Source organism: Aulonocara sp. 'chitande type north' Nkhata Bay, linkage group LG3, assembly GCF_057382095.1.
Source record: "Aulonocara sp. 'chitande type north' Nkhata Bay isolate Kocher_YH1m ecotype deep benthic linkage group LG3, A_spYH_male_GT1.1, whole genome shotgun sequence".
In the NCBI taxonomy this organism is placed as follows: domain Eukaryota; kingdom Metazoa; phylum Chordata; class Actinopteri; order Cichliformes; family Cichlidae; genus Aulonocara; species Aulonocara sp. 'chitande type north' Nkhata Bay.
In genome coordinates, this window is record NC_141346.1 from 13,676,114 (window position 1) to 13,698,568 (window position 22,455).

Here is a 22,455-nt window from a genome sequence, read left to right on the forward strand (position 1 = left end):
TGCCACTGTTGCTGCATATACAGCCGTGACAAATGATGATGATGACTCTGACCTGTTGAAACATGAAGATTTTGTGTGATTAATGACGATGTGACAGAAAATGTACAACAAGATGTTACATACTGATGTCTCATTGAAGGTTTTACTGACAACAGGAGGGAATGTCAATGGAAAATTGTACTTAGTAGTCAGTATAATCTTTTAATGATATAAGTTTGCATATGGTAGAATACTGCATGTAATCATTTGTGTTTAGAAGTATATAGTTGGTGGCATATTGAAAGAATGTCTCATCCTAGGAGGTCTGTAACATTCCAGGGTGTTCTGGCGTTCACCCCCACATCCTGGGAGTATGGGAGAGGTCATACCTTCTCTTATTGTTTTATGGTAGGATAAATGTGGCTATGTCTGTTTTAGTCTAAGTGCCTTTTGTTTAGATGAACTGCTGGACGTCCAGACCAGCAGGTTTAGGGAAGGTTCGTGCATGTAGGAGATGTGCCGCGGTCCCGTTCCTTGATAAAAGTAATAGTTCCACGGCCACCAGAAGGACAAAAACTCTCTCAATCCACATGATTGAGTAAAAGATAATAAACGGATGAAAATACAAGTCAGAAAAAAAAGAATAAGTAAGAAAACAGAGCTAAACTAAGAGAAAAAGCAGGAGCGACTGTAACAGCCTGCACACTGGTTGGCGCATGAGCACTGATAGATTTTTGGTGATTCGAAACGCCGTTTACGTGTGGACGAAACAGCTGCGTTTTCAAAAATACCCATGTAGGTGTGGACGTAGCATAAAAGAGTTTATTTCGTTACTACCTGTAATTTATTGCAGATTACTTGTATTTGCTCAATTGCTTACTAAATGTTTGAGGTGTGAAATAAACCGCAATGGAGCAAAATATGGGTGTGTGTGGTTGGAGGATGCTTGCGCGCGTGTGCACGCGGGGGGGGGGGGGGGGGGGGGCAATTTTCTTGTAAAACAAAGGGGGTCTAGCAAAAAGAGTTTGGGAACCACTGCTCTAGCAGACCATTACATGGGGAAACCTTTTGGATACAAGCGCGCTGATCCACACAAGTGTGCACACGGGTGTTCACTAGTGATGTGTCCTGTGTGTCGAAGCGTCGAATCGTGTGTCGGGTAATCTCGGGGGCGTTTTTGTGAAGCGCGTATCGAGGCTTGCCTTGATTACGTATGCAGTGACGTTCGAGGCCTAGCGGGCAGTCCGTACCACGTGACTGATTCAGGGACTGGTTCACCGGTTCACGCCAGATTCGAAATAAAATGGGCCGAAAAACAGCTGATTCCCCATCACACTGTGTTGTGGAATTGGATTACGTACGTGCTACATAGTTACTTGAGCATTTCTTCTTCGATGGAACCAGCAAGGAAGACATGTTTTTTTTTTAATTTTGTCTCTCCTAATAAAGTATGCACACAGTAATAAATATCACAAATGATAAACACCACAATATAAATAAACAACACTACACGTCCTATAATCTGATTTCTGTCTTTTAGTTTATTAAAAAGTGAAGCACCAAACACTAGTTTGTGTCATTATCCAGATGTACATAAGCATGATTACACAGGTACTAGGAGCGGGTTTTGATTAGAGATGGCACGATACCACTTTTTTATGTCCGATACCGATACCGATATCATAAATTTGGATATCTGCCGATACCGATATGAATCCGATATAGTGTTTTTTAATCAACAAAACTGTTTTTTTTAAATATCTTGCTGCATTTTGTATAAGTTCATACTCAAGTTTAAAACAACAACTACACTAAAGCTATTCTGTTATACCTGTATGCAAAAAAATATATTTCATAGTTCAGCAATACTGATCAATCTAATAAACTTAAACCTACACCATCCTCCCTATTCTGGTATTTTAAAGAGTACTTAGCATAAATATTAAGCAACCTAACTAATAGGGTTCCAACTCTCAGCAACAACAAAAATAAATAAATAAAAAATAGGGAACCACCCCTCACGCGCCACCTCATGATGCTTAATCGACGTAATCAACCTTAATTTGATGCAGTGTGAAAAAAATGCACAGAAATCAATTATTTTTCAAGAAATATTAAATAGATTCAACATCTTTCTTCAACAAAATTGCAGACTGCACAGATGGTACCTTCCCAAAGGAAAAAGTACTATAGCTTACTAGGGTATATATATATATATATATATATTAGACTTAATAGTTACTATATACAGTAATGGACTTCTATTCATTTTGCATCAAATTAAAACTTTGGGTGTCAGATAATTATTTATTAAAAGCTAGACATTTTAAATGAGAATAAGAAAGAAAAGTATGTCTTTGTGCCCCCTTTTCCCTGTTAATGCCCTATCGGCCCCCCTGGCTAAACTTTGCTAGATCCGCCCCTGCACAGTTACCAGCCGTCAGCTGCATAGAAAAAAGATCCTCGAGTAGAAAGTAATATTAAATAAATTCTAACAACAGCTTATCAAGCTTAAACGTGCTGCTGTTGTTCAGCCGCTGGTTTCCTCTTTCTGGTGCAAAGTGGGCCAAAAGCAAACTAGAGAGATGGACTCGCGACAGAAAAGCCGATCAGCTGATCGTTAAGCAGTTTCATGATTGAAGTAGCAGCAAGAAGAGGCAGTTGTTTGTTAAGCTTAAAGCAGGAATGCTTTACAAACATTCAGAGATGGACTTACACACTTGCTTTACTTCTCTCGGGATAACTTTGTCGGAGATGAAATGCCAGGTTGCTAGCGAAGCTCCAAATGCTATCCAGACCACTGACAGCCACAGCCGCTCTATCACGTGATGCATACTGCTCCGACGTGCTAACGTTCTGAGGTGAGTTACGGCGTGTTGCAAGTTTTGTGAGGTGCTTTCGTGATATTTAATGGATCGGATTACATTTTTTATTTTTCTCTGATATCCGATCCAGTAATCTAGGTCAATATCGGACCGATACCGATACGTAATATCGGATCGGTCCATCTCTAGTTTTGATTATCGATTAAAATCGATTCTAGCTTGGATAACGTGATATCGATTCATTAAAATCCTGAATTGATTTTTAATATAAATATTACTACATTTCAACAACCACCAAACAGCTAAAAATGTAAATGAGAGGAGGTACACCGATTCTGCACAAAGACGTAAACACAAGGCGTGGACCGCTGACGGATCAGAATCAGTGAGATGTCGCCTTTCTCACCAGACAGCACGGACACGGTCGGGGCTGAAAGCCGACAGTTCACTGATTCTGATCCGTCGGCGGGTCCGTGCTTCGTGTTTACGCCTTTTTGCGCTGATTCTGAAGCTGCAGGTTTTATTTCTCTTCAAACAATATTGACCGAACCAGCAGAAAAAAAGAACTACGCTTCACATAAACATTGTCATGAATTTCCTCTGACTTTTGCTGTTTTGCTTTCACCAGGATAAAATCCCACTTCATGCACAGCTTTCTCTCTCTCACTCTCTCTCACACACACACACACACACACACACACACACACACACACACACACACACACACACACACACAGTATACTTCAAGAACAGTTTCCCGTCTAAAAATCAGTTTTCTGCATTATTCGCTTGTTTGTTACGCATAAGACCTCTGTTGTTTGTCAGCCGCTGTTCTTTCCCATTTAAATACTTCCGAAAAGAAAACCTAATTTCTGCCGTTCAATACCCAGATAGCAAGGAGACATTGAACAGATGTTGATTTTCTATCTGAACCATCAGAATCGTCAGGATTGAAATGTCAACATAAAACTAATGTTGAAACAACATTGAAATACTGATGAAACCTGACACTGACATTGAAATAACATTGATTCACTGTTGTTCTGTCATCGTTGATTGTTGATCTATTTATAGTTGACAAGGTGACAACAATCGCGTTGAAAAACCATCGATTTATGGTTGAGCGGGAAATTAAAGCTGCTGCCACTTGGACTATTCCGCAGCACCCCTATCACATTGGTACATCCCTCCAGGTAACCATTGTCTTGTACAGTAGAGCGGGACATTAGATTTACTCTCAGCGGAATTGACCGGAGAAGGCATCAGTTCATGCACTGCACTGGCCTGCACCACGATTAGTATAAGGAAAGAATGAATGACTTTTGTTCTATTCGTTATTTCCACGGTTGTATTTGAATAACAGTAAAAAAAACAAAACAAACTTGTTAATGTAAAGTTTCGGATAAAATGTGGGAGCCCGAAATTGTGTCTACTTTCATCTTACAATCCGGCAACAAATAAATTGCACTGCAAACAAAGTCTATCAACAAAGAAAACATTTTCGTTTCATACTTTTCCGTTATATTCCCTTACAAAGCTAGCTTTAACGCTTCGAGGGTTCCTTTGTTCTTGCCGTCACCTCGGCGCTTGACCCAGACTTTCGCTCTGTAGTTGCTTTTTAGCATAGTACTACAAAAAATTGTAAATCTGTGATATATGATTGATAAACGTAAAGGTAAATGTATAAATGTGTTCAATGACTTTGTTACTTTTAATGATTGGAGAGCACCCGCTTCGATTCGCACTCAATTCAAACTTTACGTTGCACGCTCACCTAACTTTACGCTGCACGCTCACCTAACTTGCGTTTGCACCTTTTGTCCACACGTAAACTGCGTTTAGCATTTACGTGTGGACGAGGAAGACGGAGAAAACGCAGCGTCAAAGGTGTGCGCCTATTTTGACGCCACACTGTGCGCCAAGTTTTTGTCTCGGTGCCATGAATTCCTACAATGGCAGACTTAGACAAAATACTGTTAATTTTATTATCTTCAGTGTTTAAATGCTTACATATACAGGTTTGCTTGTAATTGTTGCCTATATACATTTTAAGCTATTATTTATTATTTAGTTCAATCAATAGATCAAGTTTTGTAGTGACTCCACTTTTATGACCATTTGGGACTTTAACCCACAAAATGACCAATTCCCTATCAAACTAATTGGGACTCTAACCCAATTTCACTGTTTTACTTTACCTTGGGACTCTAACCCAGTATTTTAACTTACAAACTTCAACTTGAATTAGTCTCTCAGCAGTCCAACTGCTTTAACTTCAATCAGCAGTCCAACTGCTTTAAATCTCTCAGCTGTCCAACTGCTTTAAATACTCAGTACTGTCACTTTCAACGTTTCATTATCATTACTTCAGCTTCAGTTCTCATGAGATTTTTTCATCAAAATCAAAACAGACATCTACCAGTAATTTCAGTGAGTAGACTTTAATTTTATCATGTCCAATTTGGCACACTTTGGAAATAGATTCAACAGGTAGTCCCTTACCTTTGTATAAGCCGGCTTATGCCCACTCACGTCAGACCACTGGCTTTTGCCTGTCCGTTCGACAACCTCGGACCGTCCAAACCTCCAACTTCCACCCCAATACCACAGGACGAGCCCCCAAACTGTTACGGATTCAAATATTGGGGATGGATACAAGAGGAAAAACCAAAATAACAACACTGGTCCGGCCGGGTTGAGTCAAACGATGATTTTAATGATCACACGCGTGGGAGATGGACACCGTACGCAGACAGCATCAGATCTCAAAATGGTGGAGCATTGATCAAACTCTTATAGCCTCTAGTGGCCCCCACCTAATCATAAAAGCCTAAACATTCATATTCTTTCTCTCACACAGCACCTAAGCTACGACCTTGGCTCCCTGTTTATCTGCTCCTGCTGAGATGGGGCAGAAAACCTCTCCAGTATACAGTGGGGCAAAAAAGTATTTAGTCAGCCACCGATTGTGCAAGTTCCCCCACCTAAAATGATGACAGAGGTCAGTAATTTGCACCAGAGGTACACTTCAACTGTGAGAGACAGAATGTGAAAAAAAAATCCATGAATCCACATGGTAGGATTTGTAAAGAATTTATTCGTAAATCAGGGTGGAAAATAAGTATTTGGTCAATAACAAAAATACAACTCAATACTTTGTAACATAACCTTTGTTGGCAATAACAGAGGTCAAACGTTTACTATAGGTCTTTACCAGGTTTGCACACACAGTAGCTGGTATTTTGGCCCATTCCTCCATGCAGATCTTCTCGAGAGCAGTGATGTTTTGGGGCTGTCGCCGAGCAACACGGACTTTCAACTCCCGCCACAGATTTTCTATGGGGTTGAGGTCTGGAGACTGGCTAGGCCACTCCAGGACTTTCAAATGCTTCTTACAGAGCCACTCCTTTGTTGCCCGGGCGGTGTGTTTTGGATCATCATCATGTTGGAAGACCCAGCCTCATTTCATCTTCAAAGTTCTCACTGATGGAAGGAGGTTTTGGCTCAAAATCTCATGATACATGGCCCCATTCATTCTGTCCTTAACACGGATCAGTCGTCCTGTCCCCTTGGCAGAAAAACAGCCCCATAGCATGATGTTTCCACCCCCATGCTTCACAGTAGGTATGGTGTTCTTGGGATGCAACTCAGTATTCTTCTTCCTCCAAGCACGACGAGTTGAGTTTATACCAAAAAGTTCTACTTTGGTTTCATCTGACCACATGACATTCTCCCAATCCTCTGCTGTATCATCCATGTGCTCTCTGGCAAACTTCAGATGGGCCTGGACATGCACTGGCTTCAGCAGCGGAACACGTCTGGCACTGCGGGATTTGATTCCCTGCCGTTGTAGTGTGTTACTGATGGTGACCTTTGTTACTTTGGTCCCAGCTCTCTGCAGGTCATTCACCAGGTCCCCCCGTGTGGTTCTGGGATCTTTGCTCACCGTTCTCATGATCATTTTGACCCCACGGGATGAGATCTTGCATGGAGCCCCAGATCGAGGGAGATTATCAGTGGTCTTGTATGTCTTCCATTTTCTGATGATTGCTCCCACAGTTGATTTTTTCACACCAAGCTGCTTGCCTATTGTAGATTCACTCTTCCCAGTCTGGTGCAGGTCTACAATACTTTTCCTGGTGACCTTCGAAAGCTCTTTGGTCTTGGCCATGGCGGAGTTTGGAGTCTGACTGTTTGAGGCTGTGGACAAGTGTCTTTTATACAGATGATGAGTTCAAATAGGTGCCATTCATACAGGTAACGAGTGGGGGACAGAAAAGCTTCTTACAGAAGACGTTACAGGTCTGTGAGAGCCAGAGATTTTCCTTGTTTGAGGTGACCAAATACTTATTTTCCACCCTAATTTACGAATAAATTCTTTACAAATCCTACCATGTGAATTCATGGATTTTTTTTCCACATTCTGTCTCTCACAGTTGAAGTGTACCTCTGGTGCAAATTACTGACCTCTGTCATCATTTTAAGTGGGGGAACTTGCACAATCGGTGGCTGACTAAATACTTTTTTGCCCCACTGTAGTTTTAGTTTGCATTATTCTCCTGAATTGACTGAAGGTGATAACTATTGCATTTGTTAAACTGATTTGCATTACATTAGCCTGCTGATTTATTGTGAATGAATGATATTGTTTTATGATGCATTATACTGCTGAGTTATAAGAAATACTGTTCGCAGAAAGTCATCGCCTTATTTGTCTGATTAGAAGAGAACAGAATACAGTGGGGCAAAAAAGTATTTAGTCAGCCACCGATTGTGCAAGTTCCCCCACTTAAAATGATGAGGTGACCAAATACTTATTTTCCACCCTAATTTACGAATAAATTCTTTACAAATCCTACCATGTGAATTCATGGATTTTTTTTTTCACATTCTGTCTCTCACAGTTGAAGTGTACCTCTGGTGCAAATTACTGACCTCTGTCATCATTTTAGGTGGGGGAACTTGCACAATCGGTGGCTGACTAAATACTTTTTTGCCCCACTGTATACCGTAAAAAAAAAAAATAAACATTTACCGTATTTCCCGGACTACAAAGCGCACCTGAATATTAGCCGCACAAGCTAAAATCAGGGGGAAATCCTGTTTTTTACATACATTAGCCGCACCTGACCAAAAGCCGCAGGTGTTTCAATGTTGACTTATCATATGTAAGAGAATGTGCACAAAGCGAATTGTCAGGAAAGAGATGGCTGTTTGGAGACATCACTTTTATTAATATTTTGAAAAACAAGTTATGGGTACATATTTGCATAACTTTTTAGAATCAGAGAATCAGAAACTTTATTGTCATTGTCATGAGAACAACGAAATTAAGAATGGTCCCCGATCATTGCATCATCCCTAGCAATATCAAAATATAAATAAAACAATAAAATTCAATAAATAAAATAGATAGAATACTTAAAATACTAATAAGATATAACAGTAAAACATTCACATACATTCCCACACACATGCTTCAGACCGTGCATAGATTAACACAAGAGTGGCGTGATGGACATTTAGGGTTGTGATGGCATGGCACACATGGTAAGCTCCACACCTCACCACCCGTTGATTCACTTTAGTTTAATTTACAGTCACTACTTTAAAATATTCTACTTATTGTTCAATATCGTTTCTTTATTAAATGTATTCATTTTTCCATCACACCTTCCAATGTTTATATGGCGTGCACACACATTGCAAGGTCAAAGTTCTGTTTTATGTTATATTAATACATCTTTCTTTGTTTGAGTTACCTGGGGGTTGGCTTCTCCTCCTGTCTGGCAAAAGGTGTGGCAAAGGGCTGGGAGACCTGAAATACTGCTGACAGCCTAATTGGATTGCACCACATGCTTCATTGCCTGGGGGGTGTTTCATGTTTGTTTAAATGTTTTGTATTAGTTGGTTATATGGCAGCCGTCTTGTTTTCCCCCGTGTGTGTCATTTGGTTTAGCTAAACCAGTATTTAAGTCCCCCTGTGTGTCATTTCAGCAGGTCAGTTTACCATATGTTTGTTTGAGGTTTTGTTAATTATTATCTTGAGTTTAGTCTATTGAGTTGACCTCTTTTATTGGTCTGCCTGTTTAAGTTTTGGCTTTGTTAAATATATTTTCATATTTTTGGGTCAATAAAACCCGTTTTTTGAATTAAACAACCTGTGTCCTTTATGCTTTACTGCTTGGTCCCTGACAAGGGTATATGTACAAGTAGCGGTAATTACAAGTACGAAACATGTACTGTGCTTCATAAATGAGTAACAAATGTAGTACATAACAATAACCTACAACACACCAGAAAAATAGATTCGGACTACCTTTTAGGCTCAGGTGCAGTGACAGGGCTTTAACAAGAAGAAAAGTCAGTCATTCAGCACCATCTTTCTCTTCTTCCTGCGCACTAAAACCACCAAAATCCTCTTCTCCAGTGTCGGATACGAACAGGCTCAGGATGGCTTCGTCATCCACTCTCAGCTTCTTTCCTTCGTTGTCACTTTCAAAACAAAAGAAGTCCTCGTTGTCAGTGTCAGAGTCGAACACCCTCTGAAGGGCCGTGGCAGTGTCCTCCTCTTCATCATGCAGCAGTCCAGCCCTTCGAAAACCGTTGGTGATCGTGGATGTTTTCACACTTTTCCACGCTGTCAGAATCCACTGGTGGAGTTGAGCATAACTTGCTTTTCGCAAGTTTATCACCGCTGGTCATCCACGACTCCGGCTGAACGCGTAGCGCTACTTTGAAGTTTGTTTTTCGCGCTACTTGTACGGCACTATGTTGCCTTGCGGATGGACATGTGACCAACATACCACTCTTGAACCCCGATCCTTCCGCCAGGCAACGTAGTGCCGTACAACAGCGGAACAAACAAAACAAATCGTCTTACGATATCACAAAAATCATGGACAATCCATAGAAAAGCCGCACCTGACTAAAAGCCGCAGGGTTCAAAGCTTGTGCAAAAAGTAGCGGCTTATAGCCTGACAATTACGGTACTTGTTCTGCGACCAATTCTTTATTTTTCACACCAAACTATTTAATAAGACAAACTTTACACAGAGTTAATCAAATATAACTAATGCTTTAACATTATCAGGATTTCATAATAAAAACTACAGATTCCATCTGAACTCTGTGGAGCCTGATCTCAAGTCCAACTCTGAAACCAGAAGAGGATCTTTCTCTCTCTTCAGAGTCATTGTGATCCAGTGATTTCAGTCCTGCATGATCAGGCTGATGTTTGCACAGAGCAGATAATGAAGTGAATGTTTTTGCACATTGGTAACAGTGAAACAGTTTATTTACAGCGTGGGATCGTTTGTGTTCGGAGTATGAACTGAGATTCCTGAAGCTCTTGTCACACTGGTCACAGCTGAAGTTCACTTCCATGTGTGTACGTTCATGTTTGTTACGATGACCTGATTGTGAGAAGCTTTTGTCACAGTGTCTGCACTTGTATGGTGTCTCTCTTCTGTGGATTCACTTATGATTGTTCTTTAAGCTCACGTGCAGTGGTGAAGGATGACCCACACTAGTCACAGGTGTGCTTTTTGACCCCAATGTGGAAGAGTTCGTGTATTTTTAATGTACTTGGTGTGTGGAAGCCTCTTCCACATTCTTTGCAGTAGTTCATTTTGTCTCCAGTGTGTCTACGTTGATGTGGTTTTAGGTCCCGTTGATGATTGAAGTTTTTCCACAAAGGTCACAGAGAAACTCTTTCCCACCACCACAGTGAACGATAAGGCTGAGAACAGGATCCATCTGTGTTGCTCTACTTCTAAACAAAGACAGTGTAAGTCAGGTTACAAGTAAGTCTTCTAAGTCAGACTTGTTCCAAACAATCAGGTTAAAATTACAAGATAAAACATAAATACATCCTCACAGTAACTGCACTTGTAGAGTTACTTTCTGGTGTGGCTCTGTTGGTGTCTTTTCAGGTGATATGGAGTTTTAAAAGTCTTCTGACACAGGTCACATTTGAAAGGTCTCTCCTCAGTGTGGCTAAACATGTGTTGTTGTAACTGTGCATCTGTTGTAAACGGTTTCCCACACTGATCACAGCAGTAAACATCATTTCCAGTGTGAATCAGTAGGTGAATATTTCGGTACTGTATGTTGTTGAAAGTTTTTCCACAAAAGTCGCAGCTGTACGCCTTAATTCCAGAGTGGGTAACCCTATGCTTCTGTAAGTGTTCATTTCGAGCAAAAGCTTTTGCACACAAGCCACAGATGTACTCTTTAACTCCACTGTGGATGAGTTTGTGGTTTTTTAAACCTCCAGCCTGGGTAAAAGACTTTCCACACAAGTCACAGCTATAAGGTTTAACTCCATTGTGGATGAGTTGGTGAGTTTTTAAGTGCCCAGCCTGGGTAAAAGACTTCCCACACTCATCACAGCTGTAAGGTTTAACTCCACTGTGGATGAGTTGGTGTCTTTTTAAGCTTCCAGCCCAGTTAAAAGACTTTCCACACAAGTCACAGCTGTAAGTTTCCTCTCCCTTTCTTCTGTGAGGTTTGTCGGCCTCCTGAGAGCCCTGACTTCTCGCTTCACGTTGGTCCTGCAGTGACAGAGATACAAACAGAGGCAGTGAGTGAAATGCAGTCATGGAACATGACTGCATTTCTGTAACTGTAACTCCCTCCATTAGTGGAATTTAATGTGACAAAAAACACATTGTTGGTGTGTTACCACCACCTTGTGGTCCGCATGTGCACATGTAGTGTCACATTACAATGATGTGCAATGAGAGTTGTACTGAAAATGACATTCTTGAAGAAATACTGATAAGTGGAGAAAATCTTTTACTTCTTAAAAATTTTTGAGTTCAACAGATGATATTGTTGTTTCAATATGTGCTGATAAAATATGATTTTTGTATTTTCTTCTAACTTCTGTGGTTTTTGGTTGTGAATGTAGATTCTGTATATATGGAGGAGCCCAGGATGGAAAAGATAAAGCTGCTGTTAACGTGTTATTAAAAACCAACCAGCTGTGCACACAGTTTCAATAACAGTGTAACTGTGATATTTTTCTCACCTTCTGTATTGAAGTCATTGTTTCCTCTGTAGTGGCTGAGCTGAGTCCAAATGGCTGAAATTGTTCCTCTGCTGCACCACCAGACCCTTCTCCTCCTGTTACTCAGCTGGGACACAAAAACTATATAGACGTATTTTATCCCTGACAAAAAGAAGCAGAGCAAATAAAAATTACTACACTCCTCAGTGACAAAAAATACCCATGAAGCTTCAAGGTAAAACCCCAGAAGCAACTACAAAAAGAAAGTCATCAGTTGCCTACAAGAACCTGAAAGGTAAAAAGCCACTGACTGTCCTGTATGTCACCGCCTTTACCCGGGGGATGCGACACCCTGTATATATGGACTTCCATAGTTCCACCGCCTTTACCCAGGGGATGCGACACCCTGTATATATGGATTACCATAGTTCCACAAAGGAGTCCAGCTTGGAAATGTTGTAGCAGTATAAACTCAGCCAACTACAACATTTCCAAGCACCTCATTACCATCCTAGCTCCCCTAGGATGGTAATGAGGTTTTTAAAAAACATTTAAAAAATCACTTTGTTAATGTGGAATTCAAAAAGTATTTCACAAATGGAGAATGTATTCTACAATTCATTATTTAAGCACAGAATTCTTTATTTTGGTGTGCGTGGCTGCTGTGGTCCTCCATATGGGGCTAAGGTAAGGCAAGGCAAGGCAAATTTATTTGTATAGCACAATTCAACAACAAGGTGATTCAAAGTGCTTTACAGAGACATTAGAAACAAAAACAAATAAAAAGCATGATTTAAAATTGATTAAAACAAGCAAACAAACAAACTAACTAAACACACACATTTCACACCTGTTCGCGCGATCTGAACCCTTATCGTAAGGGGAGCTACCAGTCCTTCTGTGGACGAGCTACTTTCTATTTTAAATTCCCTGAATTTAAAATACTCTCTAGACCCAGTCTAGACCCAGCTGGGGAGCTACCCAGAGCTCTAAACCCACTTAACAAACAAACAAACAAACAAACAAACAAAACAGTATATAAAATCAAAACAGATAAAATCAGAACAGTAGATAAAATCAGTAGTTAATGTAAGTTTTGAAATTTAAGCTTAACAAACAAACAAAACAGTATATAAAATCAAAAGAGATAAAATCAGAACAGTAGATAAAATCTGTAGTTAGTGTAAGTTTTGAAATTTAAGCTTAAAAGTGTGGATTTGGTGCTTTATTCAAATGCAGCTGAGAATAGGTGAGTCTTCAACCTGGATTTAAATAAACTGAGTGTTTCAGCTGATCTGAGGCTTTCTGGGAGTTTGTTCCAGATATAAGGAGCATAAAAGCTGAATGCAGCTTCTCCGTGTCTGGTTCTGACTCTGGGAACTGATAAAAGACCGGATCCAGATGACCTGAGGGATCTGGAAGGTTCATACTGGGTCAGGAGGTCACTGATGTATTTTGGTCCTAAACCATTCAGAGCTTTATAGGCCAGCATCAGAACTTTAAAGTCTATCCTCTGACGGACAGGCAGCCAGTGTAAAGACCTCAGAGCTGGACTGATGTGGTCCACTTTTTTGGTCTTAGTGAGGACTCGAGCAGCAGAGTTCTGAATGAGCTGTAGTTGTCTGACTGATTTTTTAGGTAGACCTGTAAAGATGCTGTTACAGTAATCAAGCCTACTAAAGATGAAAGCATGGACTAGTTTTTCCAGGTCCTGTTGAGACATCAGATCTTTTATCCTTGAAATATTCTTGAGGTGATAGTAAGCTGAATTTGTTATTGTCTTAATGTGTTTTTCTAAGTTTAGGTCTGCATCCATCACTACACCCAAATTTCTCACCTGGTTGGTGGTTTTTAGGTGTATAGATTGAAGTTCTCTGGTGACCTGTAATCATTTTTCTTTGGCGCCAAAGACTATTACCTCAGTTTTGTTTTTGTTTAGTTGGAGGAAATTGTGGCACAACCAGTCATTAATTTCCTCAATGCATTTACCAAGAGCCTGTACAGTGCCTCGGTCTCCTGGTGACATTGTGATATATATTTGTGTGTCATCTGCATAGCTGTGGTAGTTTATTTTGTTGTTCTTTATAATCTGTGCCAGTGGGAGCATGTAAATGTTAAACAGAGGGGGTCCCAAGATGGAACCTTGGGGAACTCCACATGTGATACTTGTCTGCTCGGATGTGAAGTTACCTATTGATACAAAGTATTTCCTGTTTTCTAAGTATGTTTTGAACCAGTTTGTTACAGTTCCTGAAAGACCTGCCCAGTTCTCCAGTCGTTTGAGTAATATGTTGTGGTCAACTGTATCAAATGCTGCACTGAGATCCAGTAAAACTAGGACTGACATTTTTCCACTGTCTGTGTTCAGACATATGTCATTAAACACTTTTGTCAGAGCGGTTTCAGTGCTGTGGTTCTGTCTAAAACCTGACTGGAAGGCATCGTAGCAGTTATTCTGTTTTAAGAAGTAATTGAGCTGTTGAGAAACTGCTTTTTCAATGATCTTACTTAAAAATGGGAGATTTGAGATCGGCCTGTATTTTTTCCTTTGTGTCTTGTCAAGATTGTCCTTTTTTAGTATAGGTTTGAATATACAGCAGTTTTTAGTGGTTCTGGAAACACACCTGACATTAAGGAAAAGTTGACGATCTGTAACAGGTCTGACTCTAAAGTCTTTGAGACCTTTTTGAAAAAACTTGTTGGCAGGACATCTAAACAGCAAGAGGAGGAGTTCAGTTGACCTAAGATGTCCTCCAGGTCTTTGCTGTTAATCGGGTGAAACTGTTTGATGGTGTTTAAACAGTTTTTCGGTGGACACAGTACATATCCTGGATCTGCTGTTGATGTACCAACTGCTTGTCTAATCTTTTGGATTTTGTCTGTGAAGAATTTGGCAAAGTCATTGCAGGCCATGGTTGAATGAAGTTCAGCTGCCACTGGCACAGGAGGGTTTGTTAGCCTGTCAACTGTAGAAAATAAGACCCGAGCATTATGGCTGTTTTTAGTGATGATGTCAGAGAAGTAGGACCTTCTTGCACTCCTCAGTTGTAAATTATAATTGTGAAGTTTCTCTTTATAGATGTCATAATGAACCTGGAGGTTTGTTTTTCTCCATCTGTGCTCAGCTTTCCTACACTCTCTTTTTTCATTTTTCACTAGTGTGGAGTTTCTCCATGGAGACTTTTTCCTTCCAGAGATAACCTTCACCTTAATGGGGGTAATAGTGTCCATTACATTTAACATTTTTGCATTAAAGCTATTGACGAGCTCATTGACTGAACCTTTGGACAGGTCAGGTGTTAATGGGAAGACCTGGTTAAAGATCTCACTACTGTGTTCAGTTATACACCGTTTTGTGATCACTGCTGTTGATATATTTGTGTGGGCTGAGATTTTACTTTCAAAGAAAACACAGTAATGATCAGATAAGCCCACATCAGACACAGTAATGTTTGAAATGCTCAGGCCCTTGGAGATCAGTAGATCAAGAGTGTGTCCTCTATTATGTGTGGCCTCTGTTACATGCTGAGTCAGCCCAAAGTTGCCCAGAGTGTTACTCAGGTCTTTAGTCCCTTTGTCTTGAGGGTTGTCCACATGGATGTTAAAATCCCCAACAATAATTACACAGTCGAAATCAACACAGATCACAGACAGCAGTTCACTGAGGTCATTAAAAAAGTCTGTGCAGTATTTGGGAGGCCTGTAAACATTAAGAAACACAACTTTGGATGGGGCCTTCAGCTGTAAAGCCACATATTCAAAAGACTGAAAACTTCCAGGAGATAGCTGCTTACATTGAAATGATTCATTAAATAACAAAAATCATAGAAGTGGCACACATCACATCACCTGTTGAAGGTGTTAACAACACCTTTACATCCACTTGGTGAACTCGCAAACGCTTAGGATTTAGCTGAACCTGACTTTAGATGTTTCTGAAACAAGAAGGACATATTGATTTGCTCTCCTGATATTGAGAGTGTAGTATTGATATTTTAACCTTCAAGGAGCACAAAATGTATTAATCCTACTAACACATACACGCATGTAATGAAGCTCAAGAAGACCAGATAGTATTTTAAGCCTGTGTTTCTGATTTCATGGTTCACTTAGTGGGATGAGAAGCAATATATGAACTAGTGGACTAATATTATATTAGGAAAGATGATTGAATTATAGCAGGGGTGAACAGAATGCAGCAGAGGGATTAAATGAGTGAGACTAGTAGATTCTTAGTTTCTTGTTCCTGATGTGTAGGGGAAGTTTTACCATGACATACACCGTGTTACATGGGATGAAACTTGCATTTTTGTTACCAAGTGGAAGTGAAAAATCCTAAAACTAGGCTTTCATATTTTTACATTTTGTAGAATTTTATTTTATTTTATTTATGTTTGAGGAGTGCACTGAAAGTTAGGTTTGAAAATCTGCTCTCCTTCAAGCAGGCCTGCATGATTGGAACTAAAAGTGCTATACAAAACTGTTGCTTTAAAAACGATGGTAAAGTGAGCTTCTCCACCTTACAATGGGCTCTGGAGAAAGTCACCTATGTGGGACACGATTAGATAGTAAGTCCTAAGTCCCTTGTCTAAAAGGAATCAGCAAGGTAATCCATTCTGAATTCATCTTTTTTCTTTTTTGAAATGATGTCATGTTGCTGGCAGTTAGTGATGGGATTTCCGGCTCTTTTTAGAGAACCGGCTCTTTCGTCTTGGCTCACTAAAAAGAGCTGGCTCTTTCGCCTCCTAGCCAGCTCTTGAGGTTGTTTTGTTGCTTTAATTAATTTATTATTAACAACAATATAAAATTATGCACAAAAGGAATTACTAATGTAATTACACTGCGCCTAGCATCCTGGAGCACTTCTGTTGTGTTTTGTACGTGTTTTGGATTTTGTGCGTGCCTCAGGGTTTATACGTGCTTTGTCTCTAGGGACCACCGTAAATATACTTTTATTTATTCACTCCACATAAAATGTATGAATAAACTTTCTGAATCCTTTATCATCCACAACTGAAAATTGTTGTGGTTGATTCCTATACCTTTCTAAAGTGATGTTGTTGTCCCTGGCTCTCTTTCTGTCTTGCTCTCTTCATGTGCTACTGTGAGCGTAACTACTGCCCCTCCCCCCTCTTCCCAGCGCAAAGCACAAGGCTCGCGTGTGGAGTGAAGCGGAAAAAAGTGCGACAGAGAAGGTGAGAGAAAGAAAATAAACCCTACAGCTCGTGACGCTCACTTCAAAGATCCGGCTCTGAGATTCATTTCGTTTGCGACGACACATCACTACTGGCAGTAGAAACTTAAGTCGACAGAAGAAGTTGTGCTTTCACCAATAAACATACGGGGACTGACTGGACTGATAATGGGGACAAATGGTTGACTGACTTGACACTGATATGCAAGATTGTACCTACTCCAAGCAGACAAGGAAAGGGTTGATGTATGTATGTTTTTTTCAGGAACAGGAAGATGACAGCGACATCCTAGGGTCGCATGAACTTGTGGGCTATGCAGACTTAATATTGTAATTGTTCATTTATGTTATTTTCATGATGTGGTGGCAGATTTCTTTTCCTATGTTTTAATCATATCACATTAGTAATAGTAATATTATTTCCTCACTTCAGTGTTCATCAGTTGTATGCATTCACATAGAATGTTATCACAAGTGGGCCCCATGTTATTGCACCTTCACAGTGGACCCATCGTAGATTGGAAGATCTCCAGACAGCCTACTTTAAGGGAGGTGACAGGTGGTTGTAATTTTTCTCTGAGGTCAAGGATGAGCTGGACTGAAGGTATAGGGATACGTGATGTCCTGTGGAATGTTCTTTGTTTGAGAGTGTCTGTGAGGGTGGCGGCAAAACTTCAGAGATGATCCTTGTGTTGACTGGGATGTTCCCACCCAAATTGTAATGTGTTTATTAAACACACTTCAAACCCAGCTCACAGGGTATGTTGCAGCGAGTTTTCTAAAATTTCCATAACAGTTCGGCCTTGATGAGCAGGATTTCTCAGGTGAGTTTTGATGAATCACAGGCACGTGGTGACTGGCCATCCTGAGTTTGCACAAAAGGGGGAACCGCGACATGTGCTTCAGTGACTCACACATGTAGGACGTTTTAACAAACTAGGAGAGAGACTGCAAAGAATTTGCAATGGAAGTGGAAACACCACTATGATTCTTAGTGTTTTGTTAACCCCTGTTTAACCCTTTACAGCCGATCGGAGCGGGCACGCTCTGTTTTGCGTAACTATTTTTAAATCCCAGTAGCACTGCAACCACGTAAGCTAGCGCAAAAATTTTTTTTGCATATGAAACCGGAGGAGTTGTACTTACATCTTATGCCATCAGCTTGTCCTAGGTCACGGTTTCCTTCCACATAAAGCTTTGCAAAAACTGCATAAAAAGCGCTTGCAGGAACAAAAACATAATATTCCAGAAACACGCTGTGTCGGTCCAATCAGCTGTTCATAACACTTCCTACGTTGGAATAGACGTCAGCGCGAACTTTTGCATTTCCGCCATTACCTGCCCGAAACCGGAAGTGACGTCATTTTCGCGGAAATGTAATCTTTTTTACTATCAGGCCCTCAGAGCCTATACTCGTCTTTTTAAAAGTTATCTTTGACTTTATGACTTTCTGTGTCGTTTCTGGGATGCTTAGGACTCATATTGCACTGCTGGAAATAGTTTATTTTGATGCATATGCTGTTTTTTTGCAAATTTGCAGTATAATATTTATTTCCGTTTTTCCTGCAGTGTATAAAAATTGGTGTATTTCAAAAATAAAACTATGAAGACACTCAAAATAAATTTCCTGTTGGGAAACTATTTTGTGCAACTTTTTTGTATTTACAGTTTTGAGGGATAAGCCTCTTAAATTTCTCTAACTAGAAATATATGTTAAAAAACAAAAACGATTTTCAATTTTTTTTGTAGTTTATTGCACTTTTTTGCAATTTATGTAATTACTATGCACTTAATGAATACATATTATTAAAATCTGGGCTATAATGGTTGTATTGATGTATAGCAACTTGAAATGCTCCCAAAAATGGCTCCACAGCAGGTAAAAATATAATATAAGCTCTGGCGGACTTGGTTCTATGGTAGGTCTTAAAGGGTTAAAGGACAGAAATTGAGTTTTGTTCTCCAAGCATTTTGTGTCGCCTTAAATCTCACAAGAATGACAGTGGAGGTCTGCCTGTCTTTAAATGAGGAGTAAGAGCTGCCTCAGCCAGATCCTGCCCCCCACTCTATGGCTGTATTCCAATTCAGAAGAGGTGTCAAAATCCATAGGATGCATCCTCTTGAGGACACATCCTACAAATGTACTTCAAATGCGGCCTCAAGAGGATGCAGCCCATGAATTTGGACATCCCCAGAGTCTGCAGCTTTGAAAGCGGGATTTGAAGGCCGATTATGTCACGTGATGAAGGGTTTCCAAATTCAAAGCCTGCTCCAAATGTGGCCGAAAATCCGTCCTTCATTTACCTGCATTTGAAGGATGGGTCATATTCAACCTATTACAAAATTCATAGCACAGTGGTAAGAAAAACAGCGAATGGTTGATGTGGGGCACCCAAAGAGTAAACTTTTAAAAGTGAAGAAACAAGCTCTGTAAGCAATTACTTTGGTGTTCCTCCACCGCAAAAGAAGCGCATATTCTCAGAATTTCTGGGAATACTTTTTTTTTGACAGCCAATGTGCACCTGCAGACCATTAATGTGCAGCCCTAGCTATAAATCATATATGTTACTGTGTAAAAATTAATTCCTGATCCTTTAGAAGTGTAAGTCAGAGTTGCTTAGAATGAAAGTTTCCATGCACATTAATGGTCATATCATACCGTTCACGGTAATACCGGTATAATGTTGGGCAGCGATAAAAAAAAAAAATGAAATACTGCGATAAAATATGGGTAAAACATGCATGCGCATTGCCTTTGTTTTCATATTCACATCGCTGGAAAAAGCACAGCGGTGACGGAGAATGAGAAGGGCGAAAGCGGATTGTTGAATGAAACGGATGAACCAGAATTGGTTTGTAAAAATGTTGCAACTTCACTGGTGTGGAACTGGTTTAGCTTTCGTCCATTAGATACACAACAAAGCACTATTTTTGGTAGAGTGTGCTAGCGGACCGTCGTTATTACCGTGTTTTTTGGAAAATACAACACAACACTGAAATCAATCCTTTGATTTTTCTGAAAATCGAATGTGCCCCTTATAATCCCTTATGTATGAATTCTGATTGTGTTTACTGACCTTGAAATGATTTTATGTGGTAAGACTCCCCAAAGCTGGTGCCAGGAGTCCAGCAGTCCACCTAAACGATATCGCTAACGATAGCGTAAAATGAAACGATAGACGTTTTTATATCGTCATCCGATATATATCGTTATATCGAACAGCCCTACCTCCACCTCCAAAGAAATTTCAGAAAGAGTCCGAACCACAAAAGAAGCACGTATTCTCGGAAAATTGGTTCCAGGAGGTGAGCTGGCTTCAAACAAATGATGAACGCACAGAGATGTGGTGCAGAATGTGCCCTGAAAATCCCACTCTAGCGGACAAAAACACTGCCTTTTATATGGACGCAAACGTGCGTTGCAACTTCTTATCTGGTGCACGTCTTAGCGAATGTGCACATGCGGACCACTTATGTGCACCCGTGTAAATAACATAATGTTCTGCCGGGTGTGTTGTTGGTTTTTCCTTGATTTCTGAGTCGACAAGCGCCTTTGTTACTGGGACCAGTAATTTTAAGAAAGGCCCCCATTAGAACCCATGAGAAATGCAAGAAATCCATTATTGCACAGTCTGCAATATCTTTCCCAGAACAAACACCAATTGCAAATAACATGCTAAAAATAAACCTGAAAAATCTGTTTAGAACAGCGTACTATGTTGGAAAGAGTGAACTACCACTGGCACGATTTAGCAGTCTTTGCAAACTTCACAAAAGCAAATGGCCTAGATCTTGGTTCCACTTGCCTCTTACCCGTGACTTCAGTGGAAATTTCAAATTCAGGATCTGACACAGACTGATTAATGTTCTACAGTTCTTACAAGTTCATAGATGATGATTGTAATTTTTATACAATGTTGTAATTTGGGTTTCAAAAATGTTTTGATTAATGTTTCTGTTACAATATTATACTTTAATGTATAATATTGTAAAGGAAACAAAACAGGAAACAAAACATCAATCAAAAAATTGCTCTCTTTTTTATTCGGGCTACTTAAATTTATTCTGGGCTACCAAAAATGGAAGAGTCCCTGCCCGAAGGGCTACCAGGGATTTTGAAATTTTGCGAGCCCTGATGTCACCTAAAAGGTAAACCTGTTTCTCCATCACCTGTTCAGCTCTGATGATTCAGTAAGGACATCTCCTGGTTTCAGCTTCATGTTTCCCTCTCACCACATATCCAAACCGATGTCATGACCAGCTTTTACAGCTGTGGCGCCAGCAAACATCAACTGATACTAGAAAGTAATATTAAATAAATTCTAACAACAGCTGATCAAGCTTAACCCTTAGATGCACCCCCACGGGTTGTTTTTCTTCAAAATCTTTCAAATGAAAAGTTGTAATATATTCATATTCCAGGTATTCCTCATAAAATCTGTTTGTAACATGAGGCCATTTGCATTTTTTTTCATTAATTTAAAGAAAAGGCTGTTTTTGTATCACTACCCCACTCTTCCACAAGTGGGGTCAAAAATGACCCCAAGCAGTTCCTATGGAAACTTTCATTCTAAGCAACTCTGACTTACACTTCTAAAGGATCAGGAATTAATTTTTACACAATAACATATATGATTTATAGCTAGGGCTGCACATTAATGGTCTGCAGGTGCACATTGGCTGTAAAAAAAAAAGTATTCCCAGAAATTCTGAGAATATGCGCTTCTTTTGCGGTGGAGGAACACCAAAGTAATTGCCTACAGAGCTTGCTTCTTCAACATCTTTAAGAGTTCTGACCAAATGTCTGTCCTCCTCCAGAACATCTTATGTACGCAAACGAGCATTCCAACTTCTTATCTGGTATGCGTCTTTTATTTTGACACCGAATGCGCACCTGCGGACCATTTAAGTGCAGCCCTGTTTATAGTTTTCTGTGCATTTCAAACATTGTCCTTTATGATATATATATTTTTTTACATTTAAAGTAACATGGCTGCTATGAGGCCAGCTAGCATCCCTGTGGACCTTTCCCTACAAATGATCCAAGATGGATGGGATGAAGAGCCCATCGGAGGCATTGACTCGGCCATCTCAGATATAGAGGACCCAGACTATTGTCCCCCCCCACTGAACAAGGCCAGTCAGACACAGAGGAGTCCTCAGATGAGTCCTCTGAAGAGGAAATGGATATTGAGTCCAACAGAATGAGCTCCTCTTACTGCTCTAGCCACAATATTCTGAATTAGTCAGCCAGGGCTTGCACCTGGGTTTAGTACTGTCTCCCCAATAGATGTATGGAAGATGTTCATGTCTGATAATATAATAGAAGAGGTGCTGACATGCACAAACATGGAGGCACAAAGAGTAGCCACAGACAGGGGAAAACAGTGGAAAAATGTAATCAAACATAAGCTGGCTTCAAAGATTTGAAGATGTTCGTCCGT

General features: G+C 40.1%; 1 pseudogene across 1 annotated transcript in view; it reads right to left on the reverse strand.

Moving 5' to 3' along the window:
- LOC147334057 (uncharacterized) overlaps window positions 1–14,946 on the reverse strand; it is a 55,211-nt pseudogene extending 40,265 nt beyond the window's left edge. The window contains exon 1 of the transcript XR_015128398.1: window positions 11,839–14,946. The product of XR_015128398.1 is annotated as an uncharacterized LOC147334057 (transcript). The remainder of the gene's footprint in view (window positions 1–11,838) is intronic.
- Window positions 14,947–22,455: the final 7,509 nt, after the last annotated feature.